Genomic DNA, 14,891 nt, shown 5'->3' on the forward strand with positions numbered 1-14,891 from the left:
TAAAAGTTACACAATTACAGACTTCTATCCTTACAAGATTTAAGGCAGTTCAATGTCAGTTATGACACGTTCTGAAGAAACTCTCCTCACTTTCCCAGGGTGAAAATATAAGAAAGCAAGAAACAGCCTCAAATGGAGTTTTTCACTTGGTGATGAGGGTGTAAATACTGACCTTTCCTCCACTGAGTCAGAGGTCCACGACTAGGAGGTGTTTTGGAGCTGAAACACCCGCTCAGCACCTGGGGGGCAGGGGGTACTCACCTGAGCACTGGCACAGGCACTCATCTCAATCTATCCCCTGTCACTGAGAGCTCCTGCTGAAAGAGAGGGGCTGGGAGCCTGTGCCTTGGTTTCTCAGAAGTCTGTGCTTTCAAGTCAGAACTTCAAACGCTGGAAGGGCACCACCAAGGGCTGTGACAGACAGAGCTCTCTCTTATCTGCACGCTCTTCCACACAAAGAGCTTCGATATTGGGAAACGCCTCACCACTCGCATCCAAACACCCCAGATTGCACGTTCCACACACAACAAAACAGAAACCTGAGCTCAGAGACGAGCTGAAGCCAAGTTTTTACGATGTTCTCCACTGCTACACAGAAGAGTAGCAACCCACATTTCTGCCAGGATTTACAGTGAGCAAATCAACCTGGGGCCAGATCCTCAGCTGATGCAACTCATGCTAGTTGCAACGACACAGCTGAACGACAGCAGTTAACATTGGCTGAAGATCTTGCTCTTCCCTGCAACAGCATCATTAAAAAAAAAAATTGTGTGGCCTAGATGGCAAAGTGCCTGATTTCCCTGGTGCTTGCCCAAAGGGGCAGCAATTCCCTGCTGCCACAGTGCCGTGGAGCTCACTGGAACTGTTCGCACCAGCACGTGCTGCCTCGAAACCTAAGTTTCTGCCTTGAAGGAGCTGTGCTGTAATTCCCCTACCTTCACTCCTGTGGCTCATCAGCCCGAGCACACCAGAACAGCAACAGGCAGTGCCACCAGGAGCTGCGTTCAGTGCCCTGCCTCATGGGGCTGCGCTTCATCTTCTGTCACAGTCAGCATGGGTTTGTGATGGGTTTGTGTTGGGTTTGTGTCTTGCTCCTTAAGCCCTGGTCCAGGAAGCCTTCAAAAGACTTTGAAGATGAAGTGGGCCATGGGAGTAGTGAGTACTAACACATAACATGCAATAACATACACTTAAAAAAAAGCAGCTTTAGGCCTAGCTATGCAAGGGCTGTGCTGCAGCTACTCCTTTAAAAATAAAAATAATTAAAAAAAAAAAAGAGAGAGATTGCATGCTCACACGTACAGGTCCACAAGACATCAGAGGAACAGGCCCATCCATAAGATCAGTAGAAGGGTCACATTCTGTTTAAATTCAATGCCAGCTTGCAGTGCACCATCTCAGGCCAAGGATAAGATTTATTTTTTCACCTGCCATTACCAGTACTGATGGACGTTAAATAATTGCAAAACACAGATTACGCTCCAGCTCTCGACAACAAAACTGGCTTGTAGCATGATGCTCATGCAGGCACACATGTGTAGAAGAAAGCAAGATTCATAAAGCAAGGAAACCCCTGATTTAATAGAAAAAGCCAGATACTTCATGAAATGAGAAAAGACAAGCCTTAAGAGAAAATGCAGCCTGTTACCAGGAAGTATTTGTAGCATTTAGCAAAATTCATCATTTACTCAACTTCCTACAGAACTGTGATGTGTTTCCAGGCTAACTACACCCAGCTGCAGAGGATCAGGAGAGCAGACACCAGGCAGACCTCTCTGGTCAGGCAGCTCTGCAGGGCAGTGGCGTCAATTCCCTGAAACCAGTTTTTTGGAGACTTCCACCAAAATAAGTTCTCTCTTAATCCTTTTCAGAACTGGTGGATCTTGCAAAAATAAACACGCAAAGAAACCAGTATTGAGGCTGGTGGGGTTAAGCAGTAGGTTATTCTTCCCAAGATGAGAATTCCCATGTGGGGGGACAAACAGATTCTGCATTCTTCACATTGCAGCCCTTATTACGGGAGTGGCCATTAGCTCACCCTCCGAGTGCATTTATCCATCTAACTTCTATTCTAGGTCATCATAAGATACAGTTACTGGCTGTGCGGATACAGCTTATTTTTGGCAGGAATGCCATGGCTTTTGTTAGAACAAAACTCACAACAGAAGCCTGTCCTTGACGAGCTACAGGTTGACTGCAAAGATAAATGAGTGGAAGTCGTGAGCTACAGCAGTCACTCCCGGGCTTAACATCTGAGGACTGCATCAAGGGACTAGCTCTGCTTCGTGCTGCCACATTTCCAATGGGCAGACAGCTCAGATGAGACATAATGAAGTGACCTAAGTACACACAGCCATTAGTAAAGCTTGTCAATTCACCTATCGCAGCGTAGGCAGGATCTGTTAAAGACCCAGTGTCTCATGCTAATACAAATCCATACCATCTCCAATACCGCTGTTTGCTGCTCACCAGCATGAGATCAGAAAACAGCTGGGATCCCAGATGCTTGCAGTCCCCTCTTCGCGACAGAGCCATAAAGCCGTGGTGTGAGCTGCTCGGCTCCCATCAGTTGAACAGGAGGTGGCAATTGCTGAGAGGATTTCCAGCCAGGGCCACCTAACAGCGCAGGGAGTTGTGCGTGCTCCAGCACAGCTTCACGCGGTGAGCCCGCGGGCCGTGCAAAAGCCTTTTTGTACCCAATGCCTGGGGCAAGGGCAGGCAAGCTGGCAGACTGCAGAACAGCATGGCCTAGAAGGATTAAACTGCAGGATGTTCACATCCCAACAGATTGCAACACAATATAATATGAGGTTATGTAGCATAATGCAATACAATAACTCATACTACATAGAATAGAATAACCCCAATATGTTATAGTATTATTCCACAATAAATACTCAGATCACTGGAGGGCAAATTTGAAAAATAGTAAAACAAATCACAGGCTGCAGAACTTGCCCTCCTTGGAGTTGCACATAGTTGGAAGTCTCGGGCTGATCCTTAAAATATCACAGAAATTTCCCCAGAATGGCACCAGGGAACTGGAAAGCAAAATGCTCTCTGGAAATTAAAATTATTCTCTCTTTTACCATCACAATTAAGTATCAGTTTCATAAAACAAATACCTAAAAGCATGTGGGATCATCACATGTTAGCACAGTAAACACTTTTCTAAGCCTGGGGTAGCTGGCAGAGAGGATAAACAACAGAACCAAGTAAAAATATGTGGAGAGAATAAAAGGAAATGTGTGGAGGCGGTGTATGAATCTCCTCAAATACTCACTGTCAAAAAAGGGTCTTCAGCTGAAGCAGTTTGATCAGGCTGGTAAGCTTTTGATCACAGAAACAGTTTGGGTTTTAACCTTACTAGGTGATTTTTCAAAGCTTTTTACCTCCCCTGCATGTCAGGAATAGGGGAAAGGTCCTCAGCAAAGGAAGGTTTTATTGCTGGAACAAACGATAGATCTCTCCTTTGTCACATTTACGAATTTAAGCTTCAGAGAAAGCAGCAAGTAAGATGTAACAACAATAAGTGTGCCCAGTTGGCCATTCTGCCCCATCTGGGGTCACGGGACATTATCCATCTGGTTTGTCCTTCCCAGCCCTGCTCTGCACATGTACTGCCGCATGCTCCCCACCACCTCGCAGACAGCTCTGTGTAATGGGCTGCCTGCTCCCCTGTACCTGGCACTCCGGCACCTAAAAAGATGATATTCCATCTCCTGGAAGAGGACAGTCACACAGAAACATTTCTTCTACCTCACATCCTATACTAGGGGAATCCTGTCCTTAAGTGTCAGGATAAACTTGACACCACATGCTTACACATAAGAAAGCGAATGGCTAAAATGAAATGTTTTATCTAACCTTTTTAGATGAGCTGAGGACTAAAATGAGCACCTACCATTTTTCCAGCTGTAACAGTGATGTGAAATCAATTCCTAAATCTTTTTCAGTTCCATAGTTTATGCTTCAATAGAATTCCAAAAAAGCATTCACAGGTGAAAATTGATGTGATGCCTTCAAAGGACATTGACTTTCACTATAAATTGCCTCACTGTAAAATACATTTTTAAGCAAATCATACGAAGTCTCTTCCGAGTGTTGCCACTTGAGCCAGGAAAGGGGACGCAGAAGCTGGATTTTTAGCTTGCAAAGGAACTCAGAAACATTTTAAATGTGATTACTAAATACAAGTACCTTTGACTGGCTTTCATTAATTTCCCAATTTAAGCCATTATTCTTTCTCTGCCTTTCTTGTTGTTTCTGGAGTCGTGAGATTGATTCAGCCACCAGTGACCTTAGCCAGAGTTAATTGAAATCAATGGCATTAGTGCATTCTGGAGCAGGCCCAAAATCAACCTGCGTTCAAGGGCTTTTGTGTATCCTTAATCACACGGGTAAGTCTCTGCAAATTTAGATTCCAATGGGTCCAATCATTAGATCAGTTATGCAGCGTTTGATTTCACATATGGACAGTGGTCCCTCTCTGGTTATCAAATGTGTTCTCTACTAAGAGGAGAAGGTTATTTCCATAATTTCTTTCTGGTGAAAATACCTATTTCTGCAGGTGTTGGTGTTCCAGCAAGGCTGGCAGCTAATGGGAACGCTGACTAATTTGCACTCTCCTCCTGCCTTTTCGGACGTGTCCCTGTGTGTCAGGAAGCAGAGGTATCAGCTTGTGAAACACACATTCCTCTGATGCGAGCATCTGGCCTCTTGGCAGCCAAGTCGTGACAGGTTCTGCAGCAGCTGTGATGGCTCCATGCTCTTTCAGATGCTTAAACAGCCTTGTTTTCTAGCCTTGCTGTTTGTTTTCTGCTGCACTCCTGGATGAAAGCCCATTTGCCCTTTTAATCAATGAACTGGCCGTTGGATTGGAGCAATCAGTTACATTTTTGTACATGTCAGAGCAGAGATTCTTGCCCGGGGAATGCCAGCCTCACAGCCCTGAGCTCTCGACTGGATGGTTGCGCTCCTCAGGCTGCACCCTGACACCCTCACCCACCAAAGGAAGGGTTGGTCGTCTTCCCAAAGCGAGGGCAAGTGCTAGCATATTGCCCTCCAGCCCTCAGACATGGAATTGCCTTGCTCCTGTTCTATTACAGGACCTGGTAATCAGACTGAACAGAGGAAATGAGGAAAACAATTTATATATTTCAGATGGCTTTATAAACCGTCCTCCCATGTGCACGCACCAGATGGAGATACGGATCTGGCTGGAAGCTGTACCCTTACGCTGTGCGGCACAGAGGTAGTAGCACATCAGCGTACTAAGAGGAAAAAATCCTCAAAGATTATATAAATCAGAACCAAAATTTATGTAAATTGCTTTTAAACACATAACGCAAGTCCATAATACAGCAAACAGTTCCAAATAGTTCCCTTGAATGAACAAGCACGTCGCACTGTAACAGCTGGGGTGGTGTTAGGGATAACACCACATCTTTTGAAAGCTCTCAGAGACCTCCTGAACACTGGGAGGTGGCAGCTCCCAGCCATTTGTGAGCCCCTCTCTGCCCTCTCACTCCCAGCGATAACCCCTGTCTCTCTGTCACAGATGCCCTCTTTTTCTCCTGTGTATTGCTGCTCGTGGAGGAAAACCAAGTAACGAACTGGCTGGGTTAGCCTACTTTCTCTCTTACCAGGCTTTTACTCCAAGTTCTTCTTGTACTCGCCACAGGAAGCTCTTTTTGTGGGGTGCCACCGCTCCTGCTTCTGCCTTTCTGTCACAAAGGGGCCGCTTCTTGCTCCTGCTGTGAGGTGAGCCTGAGGCGGGAACAAAGCTGCCCGCTATCTACCTGCATGTGTTTCATCGATCTCTTGATGAGGACATAGTAACCATCTGATGGGTCCTATCACCCACTCTATTTGCCAAAGGGCACACACGTAGTTAATCAGTACCCATGAGCAGCTGTGGTCACTGGCCAAAGCACTGCGGTGAGAGTAAGGCAGTGGCGTCCCCACAGGGCCCAGCCACACCAGGGCCCATGAGGCCCAGCATGGCGACCAAAATGGGGCTCTCAGCACCACTCTTGCCCAAAGGCTGCAAAAAAAAACAGAAATCCTGGAACTGTTAGACAAACATTCATATCATTTAAAGCTCTCTTTGGGTCTTTCAAATTCTGTCTTCAGAGCAGGACGGGGAGGAGCCACTACCAGCATATGACTTGTCAAATAAGAGGCGCAACAACAGGCCATGTTTTAATACCACACAATTCCATACTGTGACACGCCGCAGGGCTGATAAAAGCATCCCGTTTTCCTGACTGTGATAAACAACAGTCTGCCTGAAACACCCTGCAAGTACGCTGCTCCCACAGCACCCCTGAGACCCACAGAAAGCTGATCCGGCAGCACAGGTAAAACCCCCGGGGGTCAGTTCCCTGCTTAAAGCCAAAATAGAGCCACCAACAAATTAAAGTCTGGGAGTTACTGTTCTCTGTACTGCCAACAGGCCCCTGAACAGCACCACTAATTCTTACCAAAAAGTACCTCAATTCAAGGCCTCTGGCCTCCCTCCACTGCCCTCTTGAAAAATCCTGGGTTGTTGTAGAAGAGGGTGATAAATTGCACACCCACTTTCAACACACAGGATTTCAACAATCTGCTATGATTACCTTAAATCTGTGAAATATAACAGTTCGTAACAGCCAGCTAAACAGTTTTCAGGGAAGGGGACCAAGTGTGGCTTTGCAAAAGGGATGATGAAACAGCCTGAAATTATTTTTGTGAGAAGAAAAGTTTCTCAGGCCTCCTGCAAAATAAAGCCCTCCGTTCTGTGTGTCTGGCTCGAAAGGGGCAAGTATATCAAATGAAGGCTGTGCTGGTTTATCACGCTGCCTCCTCTACTACAGTACTGAAGATTTTATGGCACGCTATAAAGAGAGGAAAAACTCATCTTGTAATCATATAAACACAGTGAACAACACAGAATAAGTATCAATTACTTTTCAAGTTTCAGTGATAGCCTCAGCCCCTGAGGATAATTTCAAATGGTATGATAAAGACTTCAGTTAGATTAAAAGCATCAAAAGCAAGCTAGCGTTCAAAAACAAACAATTCACTCTCAGCTACCTAAGTTACAATAAATTTTCTGAACTGGCAGATTTCCCTCCTAGCTGTTCAGCTGTTCCTTCCCCACAGGTAAAACAAGTCAATCTGCTTGAGAAGACAATTTGCCACCCAGCTTACTTAACGCCACACATTAAAATAAAATGAATAATTTTGATGTCAAAACGCTGTTTTAATGTGAACCCACGGTTAAAAGAAACAACCACAACAGAGAAATGCAATCAGCTGCTGCTGACTTCTCTACAGATTAGATCTAAATGAAATAACTGTCCAGCTTTTGGTCTCATATTTTACACCGAACCTTCCTCAATTCCTGCAGCAGGTCGCTACAGATACGTTATTCTTTGCTTGCTTTAATCTCACGATCCACATTTTTCTCAGTGACATTATTATAAACACAAACGTGACTAACAGACAGCAGTAGATCTGTGATAAATTTTTATTCATCTGGAACCAAACCGATGATCAAGTTGTGTAACACGCTTGCGACTCAGCATAGCTGCATTTTACATTGACTTTGTGCCAGTGTATGTGATGGGAAAGTGCACAATAGTGCAGAAAAGCAGTACTAGGTGATATTCACACAGTGCAACGCAGTGACCTGCAGAGGGGCTCGAAGTGTCTTTCAACAAGCTACCTGGGTTATGGGAAGCAGCCCCGCCACGTCAGCTCCCTGCACGGAGCAGAAGGAAAGGAGCACTTCTCAGCATCGCTGCGGTCATGGTCCTCCACACACAAACTTCATATACCCATGGATACATGATTAATGAAATGGGCTATCACCAGCCAGAACCACTTGCTTAGTGCATTTGGCACATCCTAAAAATACAAGCACTTTACAGTTTTAACTCAGAGATTCTAGCTCTAATTTGGGTTCTAGGCTGCATTACCAAACTACTTGGATCAAGTCTTGTGTGCTGACCAAGGGGTCGGTCATCACAGACACTTGGGACAGCTTCTCGGGCATCTCCCCTGCCCTGTTGCTGCTTCCTTACCCCTCCAACAAGACGGATACAGCAGCCCGCAGAATGCAGAAGTGTGTCTCACGCTGCACAAGTTAGCATTACCGGTTGGTATTGCTCATACCATACCACAGGTTTATGGACAACGTCTAAGAATTTTAAATAAGGCCCCAAACATTTCATTCACTGCCCATAATATTGACAATTTCCTTTCAGAGCTTTCCTCCCAAACATCCCAGAAGCTTGGACGTGAATAATTTCTCCAGCGCTCTAAGTTTGGCACATGTCTTTAAACAGATGGAAATTACTGTTATGCAGCCTTAGGACATATCAAGATCTCTTTTTGTTTCCATAATGAGGCCCAATTAATACCTACGACTTTCTGCCACTCAAATGATTTCAAAATATCAGGATTTCAGCCAGAACAGCCACGCTGATGTGTGCTTTCATGATTTAATCTAACTGTAATTATCTAAACCAATATCAACATCAGTAATGATAGTCATTCTATAGGAAACTCAGGTATTCTGCTATATTCAAAATACACCTACTACAAAAGACTTCCCTTTCCCATTGCAGAAGCAACATTATATCTTCATCAGGCTTCAAATTAGAGTAATATTATTGAGCTAGATAATCTTTGGGGAAGCCTCCATGGAAGTTTTGCTGCAAAATAGGATGGGACAGAGCAGTTGTCACTGTGCAATCTTACCACATGGCAAGCATTAGAAACATCTGCACAGAGAATCAGTGTGGAATAGCTGTTTTGTAGTGTGATTCACTGCTAATTTTGCAGTAACTTTTCTGTGTAGACAAAGCCCTAAAACTAGGTTTCTATTTTTAAGACTTATAAATCTCAAAAGCTTTTACAGAAAATGATACCCATGAAAATGCAGTATTTATAAAACATTGCAAATGAATAACTTAATTATAGCTTATTTACCCATCAGGACCAGGGTTACCACTCCCCCCTTAAAAAGTCAGTTTATGAATGCTTGAAATGCTCATGGCAATTCTTGAACTTTGTCCTGTTCATGAAAACTTTGCTGTGATTACTTACTATTTTAAAACCAGGCAACTCTAGGCAAATAATAAGATGACACTTCTTCCTAATTAGCTGTACGGTTCACGAGTTTTTCTCCACCTGCAGTGCACTAGGAACCCTCTGAATTAATTCTCAGCAGCTTTGCTTGATCCACTAGGACTGTTCACTTGCTGTGGTTTCCAGCTGCTACCTAACATACCTGAAAATTTCCACCAACCTCAGAATCCTGGCTGTCGTATTCAGAACAGATTGAGAAATATTTTATTAGTATACCCAGATACATTACAAAACAGAAATTCTTTACAACCAGGACAAGGCTGAACCGATGCTATTAAAATATAGGTAAACTGAACACAAGCAAGCTGCTTTCTTCTCCTCTCCTCCTTTCCTTAGAGAGATTCAGTGACAAGACAGTGACAATAAATGCCACTGTGTCTTCCTGGGCACTATGTATGTACAAAGCAGAAATGGTAAATACTGTGGCAGGAGTTGGTTTAATATTATATGCTATGATTTTTAAAAATATATTTAATTACTACTGTCAGAAGCTGTGCTAAAAATAGGTTATTGAGCTGCATTTTTTCTAAATGACAGATAACTGTAGGAATGCAGCATTCACAAGGAACTGTTTGTACTAGGCACTGTATTTCCCCTCCACCCAACAGCACTTCCAGCAGAAGATCATATGAATTCTGCAAATATATCAAGGAGAGAATAGACACCAAAGGCTGTAAAAAACAGAAGATCATAGACATGCAAGTATATGCAGGTGTTATAAGCAAACTACATTTTTATCCTGCCAAAAAGGCCTCTCTAATCTCAAGTCAGTGAGAATGTCCTCATTGCTCCAATATTTTCCCCCTAGCCACAACAATTATTTAAAATACATGTATGCAGCCATTTGAGTTTTTCACCTAGAATGATAACTTCACGTACACGCTGAAAATCAGCCTACATACTGGGGCTATCTGTACAGTTATTAAAATACTGCCAGCAGTCTTCAAGAAGGAGAAGAGCTCGGAATGAAGCTCTTCCTGTAGCCCTGACTCAAGCTAATTCTCCCAAAGCCGAGTGCAGAAGTCAGACCCTACAGGGCAGATAACTGACGCCGAATCACTGCTCCTCTGCCTCAGAGCTACAGAGCTGGTTTGTTTCGGAAGGGTTTGGTGCTAAGGGCTGAAACCACAGCCGCCTGCTATCCAAGCAGCTGCGTAGGATGCGCTGCCCTGTGCTGCACCAGCCTGCCGGTGCTGCTGGCGGCCACTGGAGCTGGGCTCTCGCTTGTGGTCCGCTCCTGAGGCAGAGCTGTAAATCAAGGCATCCGAGTCAGCACAGCTTTAATTTACTCAAAATAAAGGCATTAGAAACCTATCTAAATACTCCTGCTTCCACTGGGAACAGCACTGTCCGCCAGTGGCAGGAACTGGAAACCCAGCTTCCCAAACCGATGCCAAAGCAGGGGAGAAGCACGGCCCCAGTGACCTGGGCAGCAGGTAACGCTGCCAGGCCCCCTGAACTGGCAAATCCCATGCCTTCCAATTATCAAGTATTTATTTGCTATGGACCCTTGGGGAAGATAGCTGCCCTCCCTCAAGATGGCACGTTCTGGAAATGTTTGTGAGGAAAGTAACACGGGTTTGGGGAGCAAGGCAGTCTCAGGGGCACTGCTCATGGACAGACATTTATCTGGAAAATTTTCCCCCAGAGTTCCCATGAATGCTGGAGAAGTCTCCCTGGCCACCTCAGGTCTGGAGCATCTTTACCACGATCTCTTCTTGCTGCCTGCAGTTACCCCACTACCGGTGCCTGCGCCTCACCACAGCGCTTACCCCTTGCTCTAGAATGTGAGCTTTAATTAAATGTTTCTACACCTTATGCCTGGAAGGAAGATTTATCAAAACAGGAGCAGAACATAAACCTTGAGCCTATATAAAGCCTGAGACACCAGCCCTGAAATTCTGCTAGTCTTTCTTAGCATGATGCTGAGATGAAATAACAGTACTTTGTAGAGGCAGCTTCACTGAGAACACCAACTTATTAAATAAAAATTAAAGAACAACTCTTGCTGTTTTTCTTTTGGCACCATTTTAAAGGTGCCCTAACAGATTTTACCTTCAGGTCTTACTGCTTTCCTCCTGGTGACCCCAAAAGGAAATCTGTATTATTTTTCCAATTTAAAATTTAAAACTTATTTAGAAACAAGGTATTAAAAGACTATAATAGATTGAACAACAGTATAATGGACTTACTTAGTAGAACGTTTTTAAAAATATATGTTTACATGTTTAATTCGGCAAAAGCACCCTCCTTTCAAAAACAGCTGGGCTGCTGACCTGGAATTTCAGAAAACGAAGAGAGACTTCAGCGCCGGGGCAAGGCCTCTACAGAGGCTGCACAGAGCCTGCTGGGGGTGTCACAGGCACTCAGAAACTGGCTCTGATCCACATATTTAGCATCCTGATCAAAACCCAGCCGGGGGTCTGCTGATGGCCACTGGGAACCCGTGGGGTGCCCGGGGCTTTGGGCAGGCGGAGAGGCGAGCTGCAGGGCGGCTCCACGGTGTGCATTGCCAGCAGGAGCAGAAGCCGCAGGGACACGTCCCGTCCCGCAGCCCTGCCTCAGACAGCAAATCTTTCAGCCTCGGGGGAACGGCAGGCAAACAGTTTAATCACGGTGCACCGCTGCGGGCATACAAAACCAGTTTTGTTTCGGGACAGAACCACAGAAACAACGAGGCACGGCACTGGGGTCACAGATGCTGCTGGGTCCTGCCTGCTGCTGGCCGGGAGGGCTAGGGAGCTTCCCTCAGCTCCCAGGTGGAAAACACCCAAAACTTCCCCAGCTGGGCGCATGGCACCCATTTGGCCACAGAGACATGCTTCAACTGAGCCGGGCCGCCCCACAGCCAGGCCATCCCACACAGGAAGGACTGGAAAGCTGTGTGGGTACGGCAGGGCCAGGCAAAGACGGAGCGATGTCCAGGTGGGCTACAAGGTAAAAGGCCGCAATGCGGTTGCCCTCCGTGCACCATTCAGCTCGGAGAGACGTGCTGGGTTTGCACAAAATACCCCCACATGATTGCATTCTGGTTTTTGTCCCTACCGTAATGAAAGAGATGAAGTTATTAAACTTTCCCCATGCAAAAATCTAATTTATCATCCATACCGAGCTAAGCTTTGCAGCCACACTGATGTTCAGTGACAGTGCTACGGTAGGCAGTCCTTTCGTACAGACTAGTTTTGAAGTCTTCCACACCCATGGACTGTCTCAAATCTATCCAGCCTTACAGCTTACAGACACTCACCCAGTTAATACACAAGTACCTTCACACGATTATATGGGAGAAAAGAGGAAAACAAGAGGGAACCCAACGCACCATCCCCTCTCCTTGACTGAATGCCAGAGGTTGCCCCTCATTCCCTTTTCTCTTTCTTTGCTCTTGCTAAGTATGAATGACAGCATCCCATGGACACGCTTCTGGCAAGAATGGAGCTTCCTTCCATGCAGACGTGTTGCTCTCTTGAAGGACGCACTTCAAGCTGCCAAGTGTTCTTCTAACACACAGCTTCCCAGTGTGAGTGACGGCTCCTCTCCCTCCACAGCACTCGGCAACCACACTGGTGCTAGGAAGATGGATTCAGCTCAGCTCTACCTGCCCACCGTGCCACAGAAAATAGACCAGAAAGGTAGAGGTTTTCATTCCTTTTGAAGGGGGAAAAACATTTTCTGACCTCACTTTCCCAATCACGCTTCCATAGGTTGGTTGCACGCAGGGTCTGATAAATACTGAGCAAGTTTAAGGTTAATGTACACTCCTAAAAGATTGGACCACAAAAGGGAAAAACTCAGACAAGAGGGAGCAAATGCAGCGTGCTGTCAGGATGGTGCTTTGCTGCACCACACAGACCTGAGCAGCTCTGGGACCAAAGCTTGTACAGAGGTGGGAATTTGGCTGAAAGCTGATGAAGCTCCTCCCAGTGCTACTGGCACTCACATAGCTGCGATCAAACAAATCTCACCTGAATTTTGTGAAGACACAAAGACAAATTACCATGGGAGTCACCATTTCTAAGTTTGTTACTGAAGTAGAGCACATGCAAAAAAATTTACAAACCTCTTTGTGCAACACAATTTCCAGCACATCGCTGAAGTCCCACATTACTAAAAATAAATAAATAAATAAATAAATAAATGCCAAGGCCTGTGTGACAGTGTGTGACAGGGAAATATCCATGTGTTGAGCCCCACAATTTCTATTTGCCAAGAGATACAATTGCAACTACCGGATGCCACAGGGGATTAAACAGTTAACAGAAACGTCAGAAAATGCACAATTACATAAAACACAATCTGTCAGTCAGCTATTGGGAATGGACTATAAGGATGCCAGTGTAAGTGCACGTACTTATACCCAGAGACCACTTTAAACAGCCGAGCATGATTTACACGTACTGCAGCTGTCACGCACACTATTTTTGACATTCAAGAGCCTATGCATACTGTCACTTGAAGAAATTTCTAGTTATTTGCTATTTTGTAGATCTGTAAATCACATAAATGCTCATATTATTACCATGTGCTCTGACAGAGCACATGCATCAGCAGACCATCTCGGAAGAACTACAGTGATGAATTATTGATAGTATCTCACATAGCTGGCAAACATTTATTTGAAAATCAGACTCCTGTGATACAGAACCTGCTTCCTTCCAATCTTGAGATCGACCCTAATGTAAACTATAGCATACAACAGATTAAAAAATATATAGCCTAGCTCCCAATTCATGTTCTCATTTTTATCATTTGATGGTTCCCATAAAGATTGTTTATTATTGATGTGAAATGTTGGAACCAAAATATCCTGTAGCTGGAAACTGGAAGTCTCAGTGACTGAGTCAGTGTGACTCTTTTGGCCTCCTCTCAATATGCTTTATTTCTTCTGCTGAACAAACAAGCAGTCCCATTCTGTAATGACAAAGCAAACCCGAATTTTCCCATATTGTTTTGACAGATGTTGTCAGGGGCTGATTACAAAAACCTGTATACCTAGCAGATATTTACTACTATGATTTTCCATAATGTAACTGAACTTACATGCAGAATAAACTCATGTCGTAAGAAGCTGTGCTAATGAAAAACCTCTGACTATGGAAATTAAACTGCAAAATAACTTTTCCAACTGCAGTAAAATCTATTTTTAAGGGCACTGAAAAAAAAAAAAAAAAAAAAAAAAAAAAAAAAAACGCTGTTAAGTTGTACTAACAGGGCACAAATGACTGATGGGCATGAAAGGACTGATTATCAAAACACCTCAGCGTCTGGCTCTGGCACCTTGCAGGAGGAGATCAGATCTTTCTCCAAAGGTCTCCTTCCTCAAAAGCTCTCCGTGAGAACAGCCAGGCCAGCCTTTAGCTGACTGCTGCTTAGCTCAATGCATTTAGTCAGCATTTAGTCTGTTAATGAGTCCGTTTTGGACTCTGTTAGTTGGAAAATGCATCAAAGCTGCTGAGGTTCAATTATAACCAATTATTTTAAAGTTTTTTGGGGGTTTTCTGTTCCAGGATGGTTAGAGGATGATACTGTTTCACTGACCACATCAGGGCGTTATTTTAACTCACAATACATACAAGTGGAACGCTGCTGCAGTACAACTACATGCAGAATTGAGAAAGGGAACGATTTTCTGTTCTCAGGTGTTAATGTGCCATTTGTAGCTGCCAAAAGGAAGATCCCAGACACCGCCACATCAAGGGGCTTCCTTTTGAATATTATTTTTCAGGTCTCTAGCCCCCACTGGCTCTGACATTTCC

At 44.6% G+C, this 14,891-nt stretch overlaps 1 protein-coding gene across 17 annotated transcripts in view; it reads right to left on the reverse strand.

Moving 5' to 3' along the window:
- The window catches only part of NCKAP5 (NCK associated protein 5), a 435,119-nt gene that overhangs the window by 365,718 nt on the left and 54,510 nt on the right, over window positions 1-14,891 (reverse strand). The window contains exon 1 of one of the 17 annotated variants that reach the window (XM_038182176.2): window positions 5,646-6,125. The exons of 15 other annotated variants lie outside the window; for them this stretch is intronic. The gene's annotated coding sequence lies outside the window, so the exon portion shown is untranslated. Of the gene's footprint in view, window positions 1-261; window positions 638-5,645; window positions 6,126-14,891 lie in introns of those variants that run through there. One more of the 17 variants, XM_038182170.2, reaches the window with a different exon arrangement.

This window comes from Anas platyrhynchos, chromosome 7 (assembly GCF_047663525.1).
Source record: "Anas platyrhynchos isolate ZD024472 breed Pekin duck chromosome 7, IASCAAS_PekinDuck_T2T, whole genome shotgun sequence".
In the NCBI taxonomy this organism is placed as follows: Eukaryota; Metazoa; Chordata; class Aves; order Anseriformes; family Anatidae; genus Anas; species Anas platyrhynchos.